The 20930-nt window shown below is 39.1% G+C and overlaps 1 protein-coding gene across 4 annotated transcripts in view; it reads left to right on the forward strand.

Annotated features, from left to right (window-relative positions):
* LOC122789895 (C1GALT1-specific chaperone 1-like) overlaps nt 1-20930 on the forward strand; it is a 372456-nt gene that overhangs the window by 32433 nt on the left and 319093 nt on the right. For 2 of the 4 annotated variants that reach the window (XM_044057331.1, XM_044057333.1), the window contains exon 1: nt 1164-1275. The exons of the other annotated variants lie outside the window; for them this stretch is intronic. The gene's annotated coding sequence lies outside the window, so the exon portion shown is untranslated. Of the gene's footprint in view, nt 1-1163; nt 1276-20930 lie in introns of those variants that run through there. 4 annotated transcript variants of the gene reach the window in all.

The raw sequence follows: 20930 nt of genomic DNA on the forward strand, positions 1-20930 counted from the left end.
GGCCATGTCCAACCCGGAATTAATGGACATGCTCCACCTCAAAAAATCCAAATCTACCAGATCCAGTAGAGCAACCGACTTAAACCTTAGCACAGATATAAATAAGACATGCTGGAGGGATAGATTTGTCACTCAGAGACTCTCTATGCTGTGGAATAAAATCCCGGTCCATGTGAGGCAGAGCACCTCGCTGGCTCTGTTCAAGAGAAATCTTGACCGGTGGATGGGAGATCGTAGGTTTACCCCAGGAATCATCTCTGTGTCACTGCTGGACAGAGGCAAAACAAACTAATGGGCACAATATTTTTTAACATAAGGGGTGGCGTAAGCCACAAAACTTTGGGCTAGGCTTATAAATGCCTTAGGGCAGATAGCCTAGTATAAACCTATGAGCCTATGAACCTATGAATAGACTGCCCATACATGTCAAGCAGAGCACCTCCTTAGTCCTCTTCAAAACGAACCTTGACGATTGGATGGGAGAAAGGAAATTCACCCCGGGGATCACATCAGTTGCCCTGCTAGACAGGGGTCCATTGAAGTAAATAGTGTAGGAAGAAATAGCCAGGGAATTGTTATAGCTAGGCTTGTATAGGCCCTAGGGCCGATACCCTAGTACCAACCTATGAACCTGTTCTAGACATTTTTACAGCCTCTTAATGGATAGTGTTTATGAATTTCAGAAACAGCAATGAAGCTAGTTATGTTAGCAAGTTCTGAATATCTTCAAATGAACATGGGATTTTAAAACTTTAAGTAAACATTGTGACAAATACTTTTCAGAAATGTTAAGCAACAGATGAGATTTTCTTTTAGGAAAAACAAACAAAAATACTTTTCTAGAGCAGAATCTTGTTGCAGCCCAAGTGTCCAGTTGAGACTATTTCAAACCCCACAAGCCTAATTCAAATGTGTTTTACCCAGAGGAAATCATTCTCTGATTGTTTATTCATTCTCAATAAACATTTTCACTTGACTCTAAAATTGAAACTTAGCTAAATAATAAATAAAATTTGTTATTCACTCTGTGATTGTCAGACTGTCTTTACAGAAATAAATTCAGTAGCAGTCTTTGTATGTCCTCATTTTTGATTACAAATGAGTCCTTTTTGATAAAAGAAAAGCATTCTTTACGTTTATCTCCTAATACAGGCAAAACTGTGATGTTCCCAATTAGTCATATTAATTCATTCCATGGGAGTTACACAGAATTTGGGACGGTTTGACTGTCAACCATCTTTCTAGAGGTCACCTGGGCTCCAGCTCTTTTGAAAGGTAAACAATATATGATTAAAGGTCTGAGCTTTCTGTGTGGAGAAAAACACAGAAGTAGATTTTGTTTTTGTATCTGCCTACTATTTGTTCAAAATAAAAAAGGCAACATGAGAAGTTTAAACAGGGTGAGATCTGAACTTTAGTGTACACAGCACTTAAAAACCTACATAAAAAACAGCTTACAGGAGCTATGTTTTACAATAGTGTAATAAAGTGGCATTTTGATACTGTTGGGGTTTAGTAATTCCTGCATATTACTATCACATCAGTTATGTGAGAACTATATGCCAGTAGATTCTCCACTTATATTACTTCACTGTTAAAGCTACTCTTAAACATTGTTAAAATAGACTGGGCAGGAGACTATTGCCTTATAAACTGTGCTTTAGTTCTAATATAATCAAAGCTGCCTTGTTCCTAAGTCAGTTATATTAACTTATTCCCTGGGTGTTACATGGCCGGTGGGACTGTTTGACAGTCTAACATCATTCTACATGTCACCAGGACTCCAGCTGTGTTGTAAGATAAACAATGCATGATTAACACTCTGAGCTTTCTGTGTGGCAAAGCACAACAGGGAAATGAAAAAGCAGCAGATCCAGTTTTTGTATCAGTCTACTATTTATTCAAAATAAATAGTCAACACAAGAAGTTTAAACATGTGAAAAATGTGAACTACAGTGTACACAGTTCTTGAAAATCTACATCAAAATAAAGCTGCTTACAGGAGCTGTTTTACAACAGTGTAGTAAAGTAGCATGTTGATACTGCTCAGGTTTAGTATGAGGGAATTATAAGCCATTATACAATGACCCCCCCATTAATATTCCAAAACGTGCACGCTGATTGGCCAGCGTGCACGTTGTAAATCGACTTATACTAATGGAAAAAGGTCCGGTCGCCCGGACTTTTTCCATTAGTATAAGTCTCTTTTAAAACACTGTCTCGCTATGTTAAAAGAGGTTAACATAGCGACACAGGTTTAAAAAAAGCAGTGGAGATCTCCGTTGCTTTTTTTAAAGCTGTCTCGCTATGTTAAACTCCTTTAACATAGCAACACAGTGTGTAAAAAGCAATGGAGATCTTGCTTTCTCCATTGCTTTTTTTTTAAACCTGTCTCGCTATGTTTAATAGGGTTTAACATAGGGAGACAGCTTTAAAATAAGCAACGGAGATCTCCGTTGCTTATTTTAAAGCTGTCTCGCTATGTTAAACCCATTTAACATAGCGAGACAGGTTTTAAAAAAAAGGCAATGGAGAAAGCAAGATCTCCGTTGTTTTTACTGTTTCGAATCAAACGGGAGAACCTCTTGCTGTGAGGCAACAACGCTAATGCAAGTTACAATAAGAAGTTAAAACAAAAGGTACATATATACGCAAGATTACCAGAGACAAAAGAATACATACATATGTACATGAACACTAGTAAAAAGAACAGGATTACCTGAATTATTTTGTAAAAAAACAAGGATTTACAATACAGAAGAAGCATATTAGTGCGGTTTAATTGCATATTGATAAAAACACAACCTTATAATTAATCAGGATGATAATACAAAAGAATAGCATTTCTGACAGAATACTTAAGAACAGATCAGATGCTACGTTTCAGTAGTGAAGGTGGTTTATGCAATAGGTAACTCTTAAATTACATCTCTCTCTCTCTCTCTCTTTCTCTCTCTCTCACTTAGTTGAGAATATCACTCTTAAATAGAAGTTTAGAAGGAATGAAGTTTACAGAACTTAAGTTTTTGGCATTATGGCCAATGCCTGTCCAGACCAAATCCGAGGAGCAAAAAAAGCCTTTGCGTTTAAGAGAAGGAAAAAAGTCTTTCTTTGCTGCTGTCGACATATTGACTGTCTGCTGTCATTTAATTAAACACAGTTAAAGGCATACCAAGAATGGTTTCAGATCTAACTGGGACCTCATTGAAGCCGATGGCCATGCCCCCAACAGCCTGTACCTGGGGATTCTGCCCCCTTCTCCTTCCTTGCCATATCTGAGCTTTCTGTGTGGGAAAAGAATAATGGAAAAACACAGACGTAGATCTTGTTTTTCTAACTGCCTACTACTTGTTCCAAATAAAAACGGCAACATGAGAAGTTTAAACAGGTGAAAGAGCTGAACTATAATGTACACAGCACTTAAAAACCTACATCAAAAGAAAACTGCTTAGAAGGAGTTATGTTTTATAATAGTGTAGTAAGGTGGTATTTTGATATTGTTCAGTTATAGAAATTCCTGCATATTACTAACACGTCAGTTACATGAGAGCAATATGCTAGTTAATTCTTTCTTTATATTACTTCACTATTAGAGCTAGTTTGAAACATTGTTGAAACAAACATTGCCTCATCCTGGTTGAGATGCATATCTTTACAACATATATTGAGTAAAGAGAGTCCCCTGCTGCAATTATTAGATTTTTGTGAGAGTACTAAGCTCTGAGTTTCAGATTGCTGTTATCTTCAGGAGTATATATTATTGCAGTACCATTTTAGTAACTAGGCATTTTTGAGTTTGTGTAAGCTATTGTGGGCAACTTTTAATGTTAGGTAGCTTTATAAGAACTAAGACATAATGAGTTTTGGCAGGAAGGTTTACAGCTGATTTTGTCAGATCATATTATAATCTAGTTTGGCAGGTGGGTAGGAAGTAAGAAGGTGTGGGCTTTAGTGATGTGGGTTTGGTCAGTCAGATATGATTTGAATTTGCAGAGGAGCCCTGGTTTTCAGCTTGTTTTCTGTGTTGCATACTGAATGTGATTGCTGAATTATAAATTCTGGTTAAGTTGTTACATACAACAGTTTGGGCACTGTCTGTAACACTACTGGTATTTAATGGTTAAGTTCTTGTGGTTGTATTGCAAACAAGTTACTTTTAGTTACTTTACTGTTTAATTACTCAGAACTAGCTGGGTCTGTGTTAACCACTTTTTGTAAATGACAGTTGAGTATTAGTTTGGAGCAGAGTAATATTTGTACATTAATACCAAGTCATCTGTTTATTATACAATGAAGGCTTGCTTATATTCAACAATGAGCATATTGATTGGACAGCCCAACCAGCATGCCCATTGTAAATCAAGCATATACCAACAGAATAAAGTCCAGCCACTGAAGTACCATTGAGCAGCCGGCCTTTCTATTGGAATATGTTGAGGACTAGTACAAAACAGGAGAAAAATCAGCTACATTCTCAAAAAAAAACAAAACAGAAACATACCTGGTTTCCTTCTCTTTCTGCTCTATCCCTAGTAAAATCTCAAGTGTTAAAAAAAACAAGAGTTTTCTCTTTTCTTTGCTTCACCTGCACTGTATTGATGTACTGTGCAAGTGTGGGATGAAAGTGCCATAAGCATGAGCAGTGTGTCAGTAAACAAGGTAGAAGGCAGAAGGACACTACAGAGCCATTACACAAAGACATCATTTTAGAAAGGAAATTTCTTTCTTAAATAATGTGATTGTATAATAGCAATAACCCACTCATTGGTGTGGGTATATCTGGATTTAATAAACAAAACAGACTGGGTTTCAAAGACAGAAAAACTCCACTCTTTATTGGCTAGTACATACAACTTAACGCTTCACAAAACATGCACAATCCCTTGGTCTAAACGATCATATTTGCTTGTTACCCCCGTTAAAACTTAGGGCGGCTAAATTATGATTTTTAATTAGATTTGTTATTTATATTTATATATATTTGTTCTGAGGATTGATGTTTTATATATAAAAAAAAATTTTAGAAATGTCTTCATATTTTTAAGAAACCCTTTCATCTTTTTAATATGTGATTTGTGTTTGAATAGCTTTATCCGCTAATTGGTTATTAATTGTTAACCTTTTACTATTTAAACAGGTTTTTCACATTCTGTGTATTTTCTGATGAAGTCTGGGAGGTGCCTGGACGAAAACGCATGTCTCTGTTAATGAGTTCCATGATAATGCGCTCCATAGCCTTGCAGACCAGGCTAGTCAGGCTTATAGGGTGATAGTTCCCGGGGTCCGTTGTGGCTCCACCTTTGTGGAGCGGGATAACTGTTGCTGTGTGCCACTCTATGGGTATGTAGCCTGTAGAGAGGCTGAGTTTGAACAGTGTGTTTAGGTGAAGGGATAGTTCATTTTGAAGTTTGTGTAAGACACAGCCTGGGACACCATCCGGTACCATTGAAGCTGTGTTTTTGGCTTTGGATAGTGCTATTTTAACCTGTGTGGCATGGTTATGGTCCCTTTAGGGGGGTGAGAGGGGGTTGATGTTTGCACTAAACCTGTCTGCCAGAATGTTGCCAATATTAGTCGGTTCAGTGTATTTTGTGCCATTCTGCACTAACTCAAAACAGATCTGAGAGTTTCCACTTAGGTTCTTGACATAGCTAAAGAACGTTTTGTGGTTACTTTGGAGCCCTTGGCAATTTTTCTTTCGAAGCTAGCCTTGGATGATTTTATGAGGGATCACAGTTTCCTGCTGATACTGTAAGCTGTACACCAGGATTGCTAGGCATGACATTCCTCAAGGGCATGTAGTAGGGAATGCAGGTTATACATTTCAGTCCTTGCTCATGAAACCTATGAGAAACCCATACAACCCTACTGAGCAAGGTTACAACAAGGTCCATGCTCAAACTAGGAATGTCATAGAACATGTGTTTAAATTACTTAAATCAAGCTTCTGGTATCTAAACACATCAGATGGTGCACTACAGTATGATCCAGGCACCTCTGCCGAAATACTTACATGTTACACAATATAATTCTCAAAACAGCACTTCAACAAGGACAGCAAGGGGCAGGACCACAGTATCAAAGACTACGGGCAGGGCAAGCAGCAGCAGCAGATGTAGCTGAGCATTCTGAGGGAGAACCATCAGCTGCACATGGTGCTGGCAGACAGAGGCATGCACAATATGCCCTAGCTCTGGCTAAGAGGCAAATGATAGCACACATAATTATTACCTAGGCAAAAGCCTAAAATCCCATACACAAATAGTAAAACAGATGCCTGTCAAATTCCATAACCTTCACTTAACCATGTAATGGCTGTGTTCTGATAGCATCAGACAGGGACAACCTCCAAGGACACAACTGTTACCTGCAGTAATGACAAGGTAAATGTGGAACTTGTAAAGAAAAAAAATAATTATACAACTGATTACTTTCATGTGGAAATATGATTATGCCTTGGCCTAAACAGAGCATTTGATTGATGTGTAAAGTTATGTCAGTAATATTTACTATGTCAGATTTTTGCAATATGCAGTTACATATTAGAACCATTATCATTTCAATTGACCATCTTTAAAACATGGAACAGGTCAATTATACTCTCATTTATGCAACTATACTAAGAAGAAAGTCTGAAGTGCCTATTGCTTTCAGTTTTACTTACAGTACTAACTGAAATACAGCGAGGTTCAATAATTATATAAGCAGATGAGTAGGAACAAGAAATCAAAAACTTTTTTTTGTAATACATATTGATAAATACAAGCTTGTGAGTAAGCAAGCATTACATTTTCACTGTGTGCATCAGGCATATATTAAACCTTAAATCACTGGAAGGAGGTACTGCAGCTTCTGCTGTAGGACTACCAGATTCAGGAACAGTTTGCATCCTACAGCTGTGAGACTTATTAATACAGACACCAACCATAATACATGATACATTGAAGCCTTTTTTTTTTTTATTTAATCCTGCTGCTCAGAGCAATTACTGCCAGCATTACTATTATGTAATATGATGGCTATACTGAGTCACGTCTAAGGTTAACAAGTGCAATATGGTAACTAAACAGTTGCTATTCACTAGATTCTATTTATTCTATATCTAAACAGTGTAGGGATTTGGTGGTGGGTATTTATTTAATATTTATCACTGGATAATGGGTACTGAATGTGTTTATGCAATGTGAACTACCTCTTGCATGTCATATTTTCTTTCTTATGTTATTCTTTGTTCCTGCTGCATCTATGTTATTTGCACTGCATTTCTCTCGTGAGCTGACATTTGTAATTTCGTTTAGGCTACACTTGTGTGGTCCTAAATAACAACTTTTTTTGAATCTTTTGAACATGTGCAAAGGGCAGGGCACAGTTGTCATCATTTGCACAGGGTAGGGGTGGTAGGAGGACAAGGCTGCAACCAAAGGAGTGAGTGTGCGAGGAAGAGAAAGGAAAGAAGACTAATAAGTATCACAATGACAATAAAACATGACAAAGAGAACAATTCCCTTAACACCTGCAGATTAAGCATGTCCTCATACAAAAATGTAGGGAACAGCTGGGTCCCCCCATCAAACATCCTTCTCTGTCTGTAGTACTGTCATCTAACTCACACTTCTTGCTGGCTCTGTATATCAGACATCTAAGAAATATGCATATAAAGATATAACAATGACACTTGCATTTTGCATACCTGGAAGTTCTGCTTCAGACACTCTGGGTGTGTCTACAACACCAATGTCAAGGATTTTGTGTGAACCCCCTAACAAGCTATCTGGATCTCTGACAGTGGACAGGAACTAATCTGTTTCAGTTACTGCTGGTTCAGTAACAGAACCACCTCCTGTAGCCAGGCAGTGGGCAGACATTATCATATTACTTACTCTGTTAGTATCTAGGAATAACTTCTCCCATACTCTCCAACAGCATTGATGTCATCAGCCACCTGCTGCCATATCTTCTCTCAGCCAGATTAATAACCTTTATCTCTCCATAAGAGAAATCCTCCATGGTGATGTAAGGCCTTGATTTTGTTTGTTTGTGTCTTTCGGCTTTTCCCGGTTAGGGATCGCCACAGCAGAACTCCGGTCCGCTAATGATTGGCAGTTGATTTTTACGTACCGACTTGCCATGACCTCATTTTCTGCATCAGTGTAGGGTGGCTTGCGGAGTATAGATTTCTTCTTGAGTGCCATATCCCATTATTAGTATGAGATGAAACATAAAACAGGCACATAATTAAATATATAATAGATAGGGTATCTGTGAACTCAGATATCAATGTATGGATCTATCATGCACACAGCACTTTAAGAGGCAATGCTGCCTCTGACTACATACAAGTTAGGACAGTCCCTCAAAACAAAATATTCTAAGTGAAATATCAGCAACAATCTGTAACAGTTCTATAATACAGATAACACGTGTTTTTGTAACTGTGTAATACATTGCAGAATTAACAATAACAAATCAGAATGTAGCAGAAGAAATGTAAGACAATTATTATAAGAGCCCTCTGCACTGCTGTGTGTGTGTGTGTGTGTGTGTGTGTGTGTGTGTGTGTGTGTGTGTGTGTGTGTGTGTGTGTGTGTGTGTGTGGGAGGGGGGGGCAGTCAGGTAAAGATCACAAACTTGGCACATTTGTTTTGTGCTAGCACATGTAAAATGCCAGAGCTTTCTACAAAGTTGTAATACAATTGTCTGCAATAACTGTGCAAATACTGAAGTACAACCTACAAACATATAGGTCAGGGAGTATTTTGTGGCAGAAATAGCCACAGTTCCTGCCCCTTACTAAGAAATGCTGTTCATAGTCAAGGGAATACTTTAAGCACTGATATAGATAATGTATGCAATACACCCAAGATAGAATTGTTCTTAAGAAAGCATAGATTAGAGAATAAGGCAACATAAAAGAGAGGAATGCACCTGCCATGTTTGCAGTCTATTTAACATTGTGTGAGTACATGGGTATCTTAATTGTTGCAATATCACAAACATCCAGACGTTTGGTATAAAACGAGAGAGGACAATTTTCTTAACTTGTTTCTATTGCACTTTCAGTGTGACTTGATAAAATGTCACATTATCAGTACATCTACATACCTTTTCTCTTTAATAATAAATATTTGTGGCAAATACAGAAAATATTCTTTAGTTGTTGTTGTTAATACCTTTGTTTGATGATTCAAATCCATACAGATTACTGTTGCAAGATAACAAAGTTGATTAAACATCAGAAATGTACATTTAAAGTAATTGATTCCAATTTTTCCTTTATCATTGGTGCACCATGTGGCACTGTGCTCCATTGACTGGCAATGGTCAGTAACAGTGCATAGCAGTTCACTGCCCACGGTAAAAACTGGCAAATTTTATTTGGACTGCCATCAATGGTGTAATTAAGACTGGCATTGCTGTGCTTTCTTCAGCAGTCTGGACAGTACTGAGTAAAGAAATACAAGCTGTCACACACATCCCTGTAGTATAATGAATTGAGCTTAGAGAAACAGATGCAGAGTGCAAAACCATTTCCTAGATGATTTTACTGAGGGAGGTCATAACAAATCTAGCCACTCATTTTGGTATATGAATGTGATGATGGAAACTCAAGTAAGGTGAGTACTGGCTAAAACTGACAGGTACGTCATTCAAAATGACATTAATATTAATGTGTGCTTTGTGAACAATTAAAGCATTTCTGCTGTTCCCTGTGCCCTTCTCCATTCCCATGGCATTAGCTAAAGTCCTGACATTGTGAGATGTACATGATAGTAGTAATATGGTAGTATGATAGTAGTAATATGACAAGGAGATGCAAGAAGGCTGCATGTATCAGTGTAATGCAGTAGTAGCTCTACTAAATGCAAGATATACTCTGAGATTTAGTTCGTGTTTCTTCAAGTTGTTATCCCAAAAAAGTAGTGTGAATGCTTCTGATAAATATTGTCTTCTGCATTTGCGTGCTGCTTGGCAGTGTGAAATGTACATTCACGGCTTAATGAATAAATTGAAAAATTTAGTTTAGGGTGCTTTATGTAGCACACATAAGCCTGGAGGCATTGCGTAGCTGTCAGGACTCTGGATGGTACTCAGTGAAAAAAAACACCTTGTATATAACTTTCTCTGTAGCACAAGGTATAATAAGTGCAATGAGCTTCAAGAGAAATGGCAGTTGATGCGTGGTTTGAATCCATTTAACTGATAATTTTATAGAGGGTGATCTGAGTACATATTTAATCACATTTTCTGATACCATTGTGCTGCCAACATGTCAGTTTTTATTTGTTTACTTTCACATTATTTGTCATTAACTACAAGTCTGGTAATGTGTTCCACAAAGTACATTTCTGATGTTACAATGAGATGTGAGACGGATGAATGTCTCATTTGAATGCACTTCTTGCTCTGGTCATTGCTACATATACCCATTGATTGCATTTAGTTTACTGTCAGCTTTTTTTCTCTATCATATATATTTCTTCTAATGCCTTTTCCATTAGCTCCCTGCTTAGCAGATCGCAAACACAGTTTACTGTCTAAGGAAAAAAAATGAAAAATTTAGTTTCGACTGCTATATGTAGACCAAATATGGCTGGCATCAGTGTGTGACCCTCAGCACCATGGATAGTAATTATTCCAGAGAATGCATCTGACAGATGTCCAGATCTGTGGCAGAAGGTGTAAATGAAGTGAATTAAGTGAAATAAAGCACATGATGCATTGTCGAATCCTGTTTACAGATCGCATTGCACTTATTCTCAATATGCAACTTTTTTTTTTTAAATCTGCATTTGCTGTCCACTTGGCAGTATGCAAATGCAGTTCACTAATTAAGGAAAAAAAGTGAAAAACTTAGTTTACGATACCTTATGTAGTGCAAACATGCCTGGTGGCATTGCATGTCCGGCAGCACTCTGGATAATACTCGGTGAAGAAAACACACCTGTCAGGTAACTTTCTCTATGGCACAAGGTGTAACTGAAGTGAATTGAGAGAAGTAAGGCATGTAATGCATTGTTCGAGTCCTATTTAGAGATCAAATTTTAATTATTTTTAATAACTTTTTTCTTTTTTTTATCTGGATTTGCTCTCCACTTGGCAGCATAGAAACACTGTTCACTACCTAAGAAAAAGAATTGAAAAATAACATTTGTAGTGCAAACATGCCTGGTAACATTGCGCTTTTCTCAGCACTCTGGACAATACTGCATGACACCACGGTATAAAGAAAAATAATTATCAATTTCAACAATTGGCTAAACTTCTGGTGTCATTCAAAGGGGATCCAGTCTGTCAGCCTGGGATGACAAGCCCGGCAAGCCACACTGCTTCGCTAGAGACAGCTTGCACCTGTCACACCTAGGCTTTCGAATACTAGCCAAGGCTCTTGCCATCCCCATAGTACCTTTTTTAGGCAAGCTTCAAAAGACAAACCCACCACCGTAAATAGCACAAGTAACAAAAAACTGAGGGTAATGCTACTCAATGCCAGAAGTCTAAACCTCAAAATGCACACACTCGAAGCACTCCTCAGTATGGAGAAAATCGATATATGTGCCGTAACAGAAACCTGGTTTAAGGCTCCAGAGAGCACCACAGCACTGCCAGGCTACAACTCATACCATACATTTCGGCCACAAAACCTGGACCAAAATATAAAAGGCGGGGGTATATCCATATTCACCAAGGATACCCACACCTCCAGGTTAGTGGCACAGCACGATGCTTCAGAGATCATCCACGTACAACCAGTAATGGGCAAAACTGCAATTCAAGTTGTAGCTTGCTACAGATCACCCACCATGTTCCAGGACCCCCATTCTGCATTTCTGGAAACACTGGGAAGCATAAGGGTCCTACCAAACACACTGATATTGGGTGATTTTAATTACCCAAACATTAACTGAGAGAACTACTCAAGTACAAACTCCCTTGCCCAACATTTCCTAGAATTTATAAACTCAAATGCCCTGGATCAACTAGTTAACACCCCCACCAGAGATGACAACGTACTGGAACTGGTCATCACCAACATGGCTGACTGGTGTTCCACACCGGAGGTCAACCCCTCACTGTTTAGATCTGACCATAAACTAATCACTCTGGATATCGACATTCCACCCCAACCCCAGTCAAAGAAACCACCGTGAAAAACTTTTCAAAAGCAACTTCACGTTACTTAAGACTGAGGTAGAAAGTTTCAAAGCCCCCATGCTAAAGGATAACACTGTCCAAGATGCAAAATCCTTTACTAATGCACTTTATGGGCACCTACAAGAATGCATGGATTGTGCTATCCCAAGCAAAACCAAGACTCACTCCTCCAAGAAAAGAAAACCAGTCTGGTGGACCCCTGTCATAAACAAGCTAGACAATAGAAGGAGCAAACTAGTACAGAAAAGAGTAAAGTCCCAAGAAGGGAAGACTACCCTGATCAGTATCAGCAAGAAACTATGATCCCTCATAAAATCATCCAAGGCTAGCTTCGAAAGAAAAATTGCCAAGGACTCCAAAGATAACTGCAAGGCATTCTTTAGCTATGTCAAGAATTTAAGTGGCAATTCTCAGATCTGCTTGGAGTTAGTGCAGAATGGCACAAAATACACTGAACCGACCAACATCGCCAACATCCTGGCAGACAGGTTCAGTGCAAACTTCACCCCCCCTCACCCCCAAAAGGGCCCATAATCATACCAGAAGAATGTAGTGCCCTAAAATCAGACACTCTGATTAAAACAGCTTTTTCCAAAGCCAAAAAACACAGCATCAATGGGACCGGACGGTGTCCCAGGCTGGTCCTACATGAGCTCCAAGATGAACTAACCCCTCACCTAAACACACCGTTCAAACTCAGTCTCTCCACAGGCTACGTGCCCATAGAGTGGCACACAGAAACGGTTATTCCGTTCCACAAAGGTGGAGCCACAACAGACCCCGGGAACTAGTGCCCTATAAGCCTGACTAGCTTGGTCTGCAAGGCTATGGAGCACATCATCATGGATCTCATTAACAGAGACATTGGGAACCTCCAAACACTGGACCCTACCCAGTTCGGCTTTAAGGGCAGATCATGCCTCCTAAACCTGGTGGACTTCTTTGAGACAGTTACCAAGGCTATATATGAGGGAAATGTGGTCCACACAGCCTACCTAGGCCTCACAAAGGCCTTCAACACCATTCCCCATTCAGGTATTACAGACAAGCTCACCAGCCTGAACAGAAACCCCTATATCATGAGATGGGTTGCCAAGTGGCTCATGGACAGAACCCACATGGTAAGAGTAGCGGGAGCTAGGTATGACTCTAAACCGGTTACAAGTGGTGTTCCCCAGGGCTTAGTCCTAGGACCCCTCCTGTTTGGCATATACTTCTCAGAGGTACAGGCAAGCACAGGAGGACTATGGCTGACCAAGTCCGCTGACGACTGCAAAGGAATAGCTTAGCCATGGCTATTTTTAATGTAACTGGCATTCCATGCAATGGGAACAATGCTATCTCCACTATAATGACCTTAAGAAGCACAAGCAGGACCTCCTAAGCCAATAGGAGGCTGAATTTAGGACGGCAAACACCGCTTAGTTGTGTACTTATACTGACCCATAACCTGTCTAGAATATGGCATTAATGATATAGCCAGCCAGTGCAGTTACTTCTTATGCTTTCATATATATTTTCTTTTTGTACTGTACAGCTGCAGAGGAAATAGCTGCAAACAATGAGGCACACCAGAAGAGATTAACTCACCTCAGAGAGGCATGGGGTAAATATGAGTGAGGTCCAAATTCAAGCCAGAAATTTAATTTCATTCCCTCAGTCACTAGCATCTTCATTAGGCAAAATGCAACATTGATCTCAAGCATGCATGCCTTCACCAATGCATTAGGGAATGAGAACACCAGATTAAATGTGTATGAGTTTAATACCCAGAAGCAGAAATTACTTTTTATGCCTGGATAATTTTACAGTTCATTTATGGTAGTTGCAATTATTACATTTGAATGCATATATCATAGGCCTTATCAGTAAATAAAGGCTGCTCTTTGTTATAGCAGTTGTTGTTGTGTCTTTCGGCTGTTCCCGGTTAGGGGTCGCCACAGTGGAACTCCGGTCTGCTAATGATTGGCAGTAGATTTTTACGTGCTGAGTTGCCAGCCCTGACGCACAACCTTCAACAAAGGTATGCCCATTCATGCATGTCTCCACATAGAAGACGCTTTAGCTGAGAATCGAATAGGACAACGTCTTATTGTGACAACGCTACTGCAGCACCACCACCACAGTACCTCTTTGTTATAGCAGTGAGATTTGTTTATTTTATGACAAAGTAATACCCTTCCATCAGTGAAAAAAAATAATGTGACCTGTCACATATTTAATTGGTACGTTTTTGTCTCACCCCAGCTCTTTTTTATTTACTTATTTATTTATGTTTAGGGGGTTATAATTTATTAACATTCTGCTGTTTGCATGCCTTGCTGCTGAAAAATAAATGACCAATAGAACAGAGAGGTAGACTGACCATTGTATCTCAGCTTGACATACCTCCAGAGATGGCAGCACAGACACCAAGCACTTTGGGTCGCAACCTTTCAGTGTTGCCTCCACAACTCCTGCCCTACCTACTCCACCTGCATCAGGTAGCATTGCCATGACTGCTGGTGCAGTGGTACCCTCCAGGAGGAGTACCAGTGGAGGTGGTGATTTTGTCACACAATAGGAGCTGACAGGACTGGTGGAGGATATCATGAAGAGGGGCTTCTGTGCACAAATCAGCAGGGTTGAAAAGGTCTTGCATCAGATTGCAAAGATGATACCATATCCAGCAGTAAGCCAGGGAGCTGCTGCAGGAGACTGAGATGAGATTTATGAGGGTGAGGACTAGACTTTCATTGTTCTCAAGCTGGACGTGGGTGTCTTCCAATGTCCCCTACCTATCCCCAATCATGGTGTCACTCAACCTTTTGTCCCCATCACCATCCCTGTCTGTCTTGTATGGGGTTCACTATGTGTTTTGAAATTCCGCAATCCCAACGTTCTAAATACCAATGCTCAGAACCTCAATATTATGGAATCTCAAAACCCATAAGTGGAGATTGCCATACAGTGTGGAACGAGAACATTATCATTCTCTTCACTGTAGTGTGATCTCAAAGTTAGTATATTTAAGTTGCAGGGGATGTGGGAGGTGCAGGGGGCTTGTCCCCCTGCAAAAACATGTTTTTTGCTGTGTTCTTGTTAGTTTTATTTTTTTTTTAATTTCGCGATTCCACAATCTCAAGGTTCTGAGCATTAGTATTTAGAACGACAGGATTGTGGAATTTTGAAATTCTATAGTGGACCCCTTGTATATCCTGTATGTCTGCACATGTTTCCTAACCTACCTTACCTACCTGACCCCCTCATTCCTAAGCACCTTTCCCAATATTCCCCTCTCTCTCCCAATAAAATAATAAAAATGGGCACCTGTCCCACCAACAAATTATGCCCATTGTATAAGACTCCATATATGTGTCATCTTGACACACTTGGTTTGGTCCAGTTGGCCATACAACATTATGTTGTTGTTGTCATCCATCATTGGTGTCTTGAAATTCTGTGTACATATGGTCTCCCATGACCCTTCTGCAAATTCCTGTATTCTTTCCCCTGTTTCCTACCCTTGGCTTGCCAGCACCATTTTCACCACTGTCTTATCCATCCCCTTTTCACATGTTTAATCTGGTTGAAAAAAAGATTCACACAGAGCACACATTGCCAGAAATGGCCCATGGAAAAGCTATCACTTTATGTTATCGGCATTTATACAAAGGTTGGCATAACACAGCAATGATGAGTAATGGTGAGCATTGTTTAACTTCTTATTGCAAAAGATTATCATTTCAATTTAATCTACAGTGGTAAGGTTACTTTTGTGCAAATCCACTGCACTATGGGAATAGAGAGTAAAGGTAGGACTGTAAAAGAGTTACTGTAACCGTTCTTACCCTGCTGGATGTAATAAAGTAGGAGTTCCTATGTGGCGTGTTGAGGTAATTACCCTTTTTGTAGACTGATGTTTTTGTATAGTGTCATGGATTTGATTACAGCGGTGGCTCAGTCTATAAATTCATGACATGTCGTATTCCTATCGTATATTTACCTGTAAAATGTCTGTATTGCTCTCCATATAAAACATTTCATTAGCATACCATTTGAATAGCGCAGCAAGAAATCATTTTCAAAAACACTGCAGCCCCAACAGTGTGACTTAGTAAGCCATTTTTATCCTCCTTATGTCTTCATGTTTGTTGCACTGTCCCACCCCTTATTCTTCCCTATTGGCAAACATTGATTTGTACTGAGGCAGATTAATGATTTAATAAGAAAGAATGAAACACCATACAGATGTTGCTACATGTCTCACACAACATGTTGTGGCTATTCCTCTCTGCATCTGTTTGCCTCTCTTTCTATCTCTTTGTTCACCCCTTCCTGATTCAGTAAGTTGTCACTGTGATTCAGTTGTGTTATTTAAATGTTGTGAAGTAGTAATTCCTTCATGGTGTGATGAAATAATGCACGTGTGTAGACAATGTTTGACTTCTTTCCGGAGCTAAAATCCATCCAGTAGTATTGACTGCTGGTACACTATTTTATGTGTACCTGTTGGCTATATATTGTTTTAGCCAACTTATCCTTCTGTCATAAGCTACTTTGCCACTGCCTTCATCTCACCTTGTCAATGTATCTTATCCCTTTTGTATCATTATTCACACATCTGTGCATTTGCTTAATGTCAGGCTTTGGGCAACAGCTGCAAATGAGGCTAAATGGAAGTACACCGCTTATGGCAACAGCTTGTGATTTTATTGCATTTAGCTGCATTACTCACTTGCACTTCATGCTGCTGTGCTTAGCTATGTATATTCAGTTTAATGTACTTTGCAACAAGCTGAAGAATTGGATATACATATTAATAAAGGTCAATAGGGTAATGAAGGTGAATACATACATACATTTATTTTTTGCTGAAATCTATTGTCAAATATGAACATATCAGAAGTATGACTTCCTATGTAGTGTGCTTACATAATACTTGACTATAAATGTTTTACTTGCAATGCTCTAAAGGTTCAAATCCAGATAGAGAAAAAAAAAATGTTTTATCTGGTTCCTGTGGCTGTAAATTTTGACTATAGCTTTCCTTAATACATCCTACTCCTGTGTGCCTGCTTCCTGTTGTGAAGCCTGTCTTGTACTGATGTTGTGCAGAAGTCGGCACAGACCAAAAAAAGAGTACTGCTAATAACTATTCTACATTCAACACTTCAAGATAGGATTATGCATGTGCTAATACTTTGCCATCATCACTGCAGTTCAGCTGCACTCAGGGTAACACAAAAAAAAAAAATCAATTATTGTTTTAGGGTGCCCAAATTGTGTGTGTGTATTAAATATTTTGTCGTTATCTTTATTCCAGAATGTTGAATCGTTTCAGTCATTTTATGTATGTCTGATGCACAGTGTTTACACTTGCAACTGTGTTACACGTTTGGTTATCCCTTCCTCACATACTCCTTCACTGTTATTCTACAGTAAAGTGTCCTATGTATAATTTGCACGTTTGTCTTATCAATGCATATATGGGACAATACAAGTGTGCAATCATCCCTCCATGAAGTTGCAGGAAAGTTTGATTGATAATTCACTGGTTTACAACAGTGAGTTTCTATGGCATCCCATAATATCTCTCACAGTAATGTAATTTACATGAAGGACAGTATGTAAATGATACTAGAGAAGCATGTAATTACATGTGACGATCATAGTAATGTTACATTGTGCAACAAATGCATATATGGGCACAGAACAATCTGTGATATACAGTACCATCTGTTCAAAAGAGTGATTTTCAAGAAGTAAAAATATATTTCACATTGTAAAGCCAGTCTTCTTCTGTGACGCTTGGGAATAATAGTGTGCTCTGTAGATTGTGTAACTAGATAGGTAGGAGGTTCAATTCTCAACACTGGGAAACGTGTGTGTGTGTGTGTGTGTGTGTGTGTGTGTGTGTGTGTGTGTGTGTCTGTGTGTGTGTGTGTCATACCTCCCAACTGTCCTGAATTACTCGTTTTTTACCGAGTTTTGGGGTCCAAATAATGGGGTGCCACGATTCACGAGTGGCACCCCTTCGTTTCCGATTTTTTTTCTTTATTTTTTAATTTTTTTATTTTTCGCGCATTGTGAGCTGATGTCATCATGTGTGTGATGACGTCAGCTCGCCAGGGCTACCAGCCTGTCGGAATCAAGCTTTGCACAGTTCAAATGCTTCCCGAGAGCGGGAACAGAAAGCAAGGCTGTATTTTCATTTAGAAGGCTCGCCGGAAGTAAGTGAGTGCGGAAAGGATTTCTCGTATTTAGAAGCCTGGATTTCCTCATTGTTGGCTGCACGGAGAAGGATTTATTTTATTGTGTGGAGATTGGAGAAGGATTTCTTTTATTTAGAAGCCTGGATTTCCTCATTGTTGGCTGCACGGAGAAGGATTTATTTTATTTAGAAGCCTGCCTTGATTTCCTCGCTCTGCACGGACTCGGAGAAGAAGTGTGTGTAGAAAGGATTTCTTTTATTTTCCTCTCTCCGCACACGGAGTAAAGGTAAGTGTATGCCGAGACTGGTGTATAGAAGGGTGTCTTGCTTGTTCTCTGGAACTGGTTAAAATATACAAATTGTGAGAAGTGAGACTTAGTTTTAAAAGAATAACTGGAAAGAAAAGGGCAGTAGTCACTAGGAATGTTTGCAGTCACTGAGAGATCATAATATCTGTGGCAAGGGTACTTCGAATTAAGTTAAGAGTGGAGTCCAGGCCACTAAAGTTATTTAGTCTGGTGGGTTTATTTAACAGTTGAAAGAAGCCTAAGGATTTGAATATTTTTTTAGAGGTACCTCATCAAGTCACAAAGCCTTAATGTTGAAGTCACCATGTAAGATAGAATTGTGAGGAAGGGAGGGTGGAAGGAAGGAAAAATCTAGTTGATGGTATTTTTAAGCAGGGTGACCAGTGATAGGGGAGGGATGTAAATTAAACCAAGGCAGAGTTTTATGTGTTTGCTAGCAGTAATGCAGCAATAATCCTTTGTCATGTGTCATTTTGGGAGGCGTTAATAGTAGTAGTAATAACTGTGCAGTGTAATTGATGCTTGTGTTGTTATAAATAATAGTGATTCACCTCTTGTTCTATTGCCTGATTTATTATCTGCATAAAAGTGAAAATTTCTTTTATGATGACCGAGAGGCAAAAATATCTTTAAACTAAGTTTTAATGATAGCAAAAATGTCAAAATATTCAGATATTAGTGAGCCATCAGTTTAGGTTCACTTATTGTTAATGGTATTAATGTTAACTAAGACAACTTTCATTTTATTTTAATCACTGTAGAGGGGGAGATGTCAAGGAAGGATGGGCATGGACCAGGATTTCATTTACTATTTCCTGATCTGTGACTTTTGTAGTAGGGTAGGTAAAAGTTTTTTTAGTTTGATTTAAAGGGTGGGTACATGTTTGAGGTTGGGGAGTGGAATTGAAGTAGGTTTGTAGTATGTAGATGTGAGTTCTAAGGGGAGTGTGTGTGTGTGTGTGTGTGTGTGTGTGTGTGTGTGTGTGTGTGTGTGTGTGTGTGTGTGTGTGTGTGTGTGTGTGAGCAAGAGCTACTGCATACTTTGCATTAGTGTTGTCATAAGCATCCTTATCTGTCATATGGGAGACCATGGTTGAATTCCATAACAGAGAGTTATAGCTTTTAGTCTTACAGTTAGTGCAGAGGATTAAGATGGTGACCTATTAACGAACAGCTTCCTGTAGTTCCACATCTGTGTCTCTCAGTTTGCATTTCCCTTCTGTATGACCCTAAGCAAGTCACTTAACCACTCAAAGATCTGCTGGACAGTGTCCCTAGTAACCACCTATAAAACTATGAACCTTTATTTGTTATACAGGTAGTTATAAAGGAGGCTTGTATACTGAAGGAATATTTGTGAAGAAGACGAGGGAAAAATGACACTCAAAAGTAACTGAGGATCGAATGATGATGTATATTGTTAGGAGCAGCAGAAGTGTAGGGATAATTCTGAACATAAATAGTATAGGAAATGTAGTCACATCAAGTGTTGGAGAGAGTATGACTGATACTTTGAGAAAATAAATATATTTATAAGAGGGAGGATATTTATGGATAAAGTTGGTAGGTAGAGAGCTGATGTTATGTGTATAGTGATGGGGGAATAGCAGAAGTAAGAATATGCATAAACGTGGGACGATTGGGATTAGCCCGGGATGGGAGTGTTATGTGTATGGTGATGGGGGAATAGCAGAAGTAAGAATATGCATAAACATGGGACGATTGGGATTAGCCAGGGATGGGAGTGTTATGTGTATGGTGATGGGGGAATAGCAGAAGTAAGAATATGCATAAACGTGGGACAATTGAGATTAGCCAGGGATGGGAGTAAGAGGGCAACAAAGTGGGCTGCTCTAATCAGATCAGATGATTGCCAAATCAGTGCACACCTGCTCACAACTGTGACTTTATGCAACATGGCAGTAAAGTTAGTAGATACTAAGCAAAATAGTGGCACACAAGAAGCTGCCAAGCTTTTGTTGAAGGAGAAAGAGGAAACTGTTGTGTTATGAAGCAGGACAGAAGTACAGTGGGGACACTGATGTTACAGATAAGCGATCCAGAACAATGAAGATGCCCTGTATTCTTATTTCCACAGTAAAGCACTGTGGAATGAAATCTAGGCAACAACTGGGTGAAATGAGAGGTGAAGATCTATGCTTATAGTATGCTTGGAGGTCCCAAACTGACCAGCACAAAAAATTTATTAAAAAAATAAATAAAAAAATGAAGCCGAACCACCATGACTAGAGGAAAATCTAGCTTTATTAAACACA

The sequence above is a fragment of the Protopterus annectens genome, chromosome 15.part0, assembly GCF_019279795.1.
Source record: "Protopterus annectens isolate FY-2018-M chromosome 15.part0, PAN1.0, whole genome shotgun sequence".
NCBI lineage: Eukaryota > Metazoa > Chordata > Ceratodontiformes > Protopteridae > Protopterus > Protopterus annectens.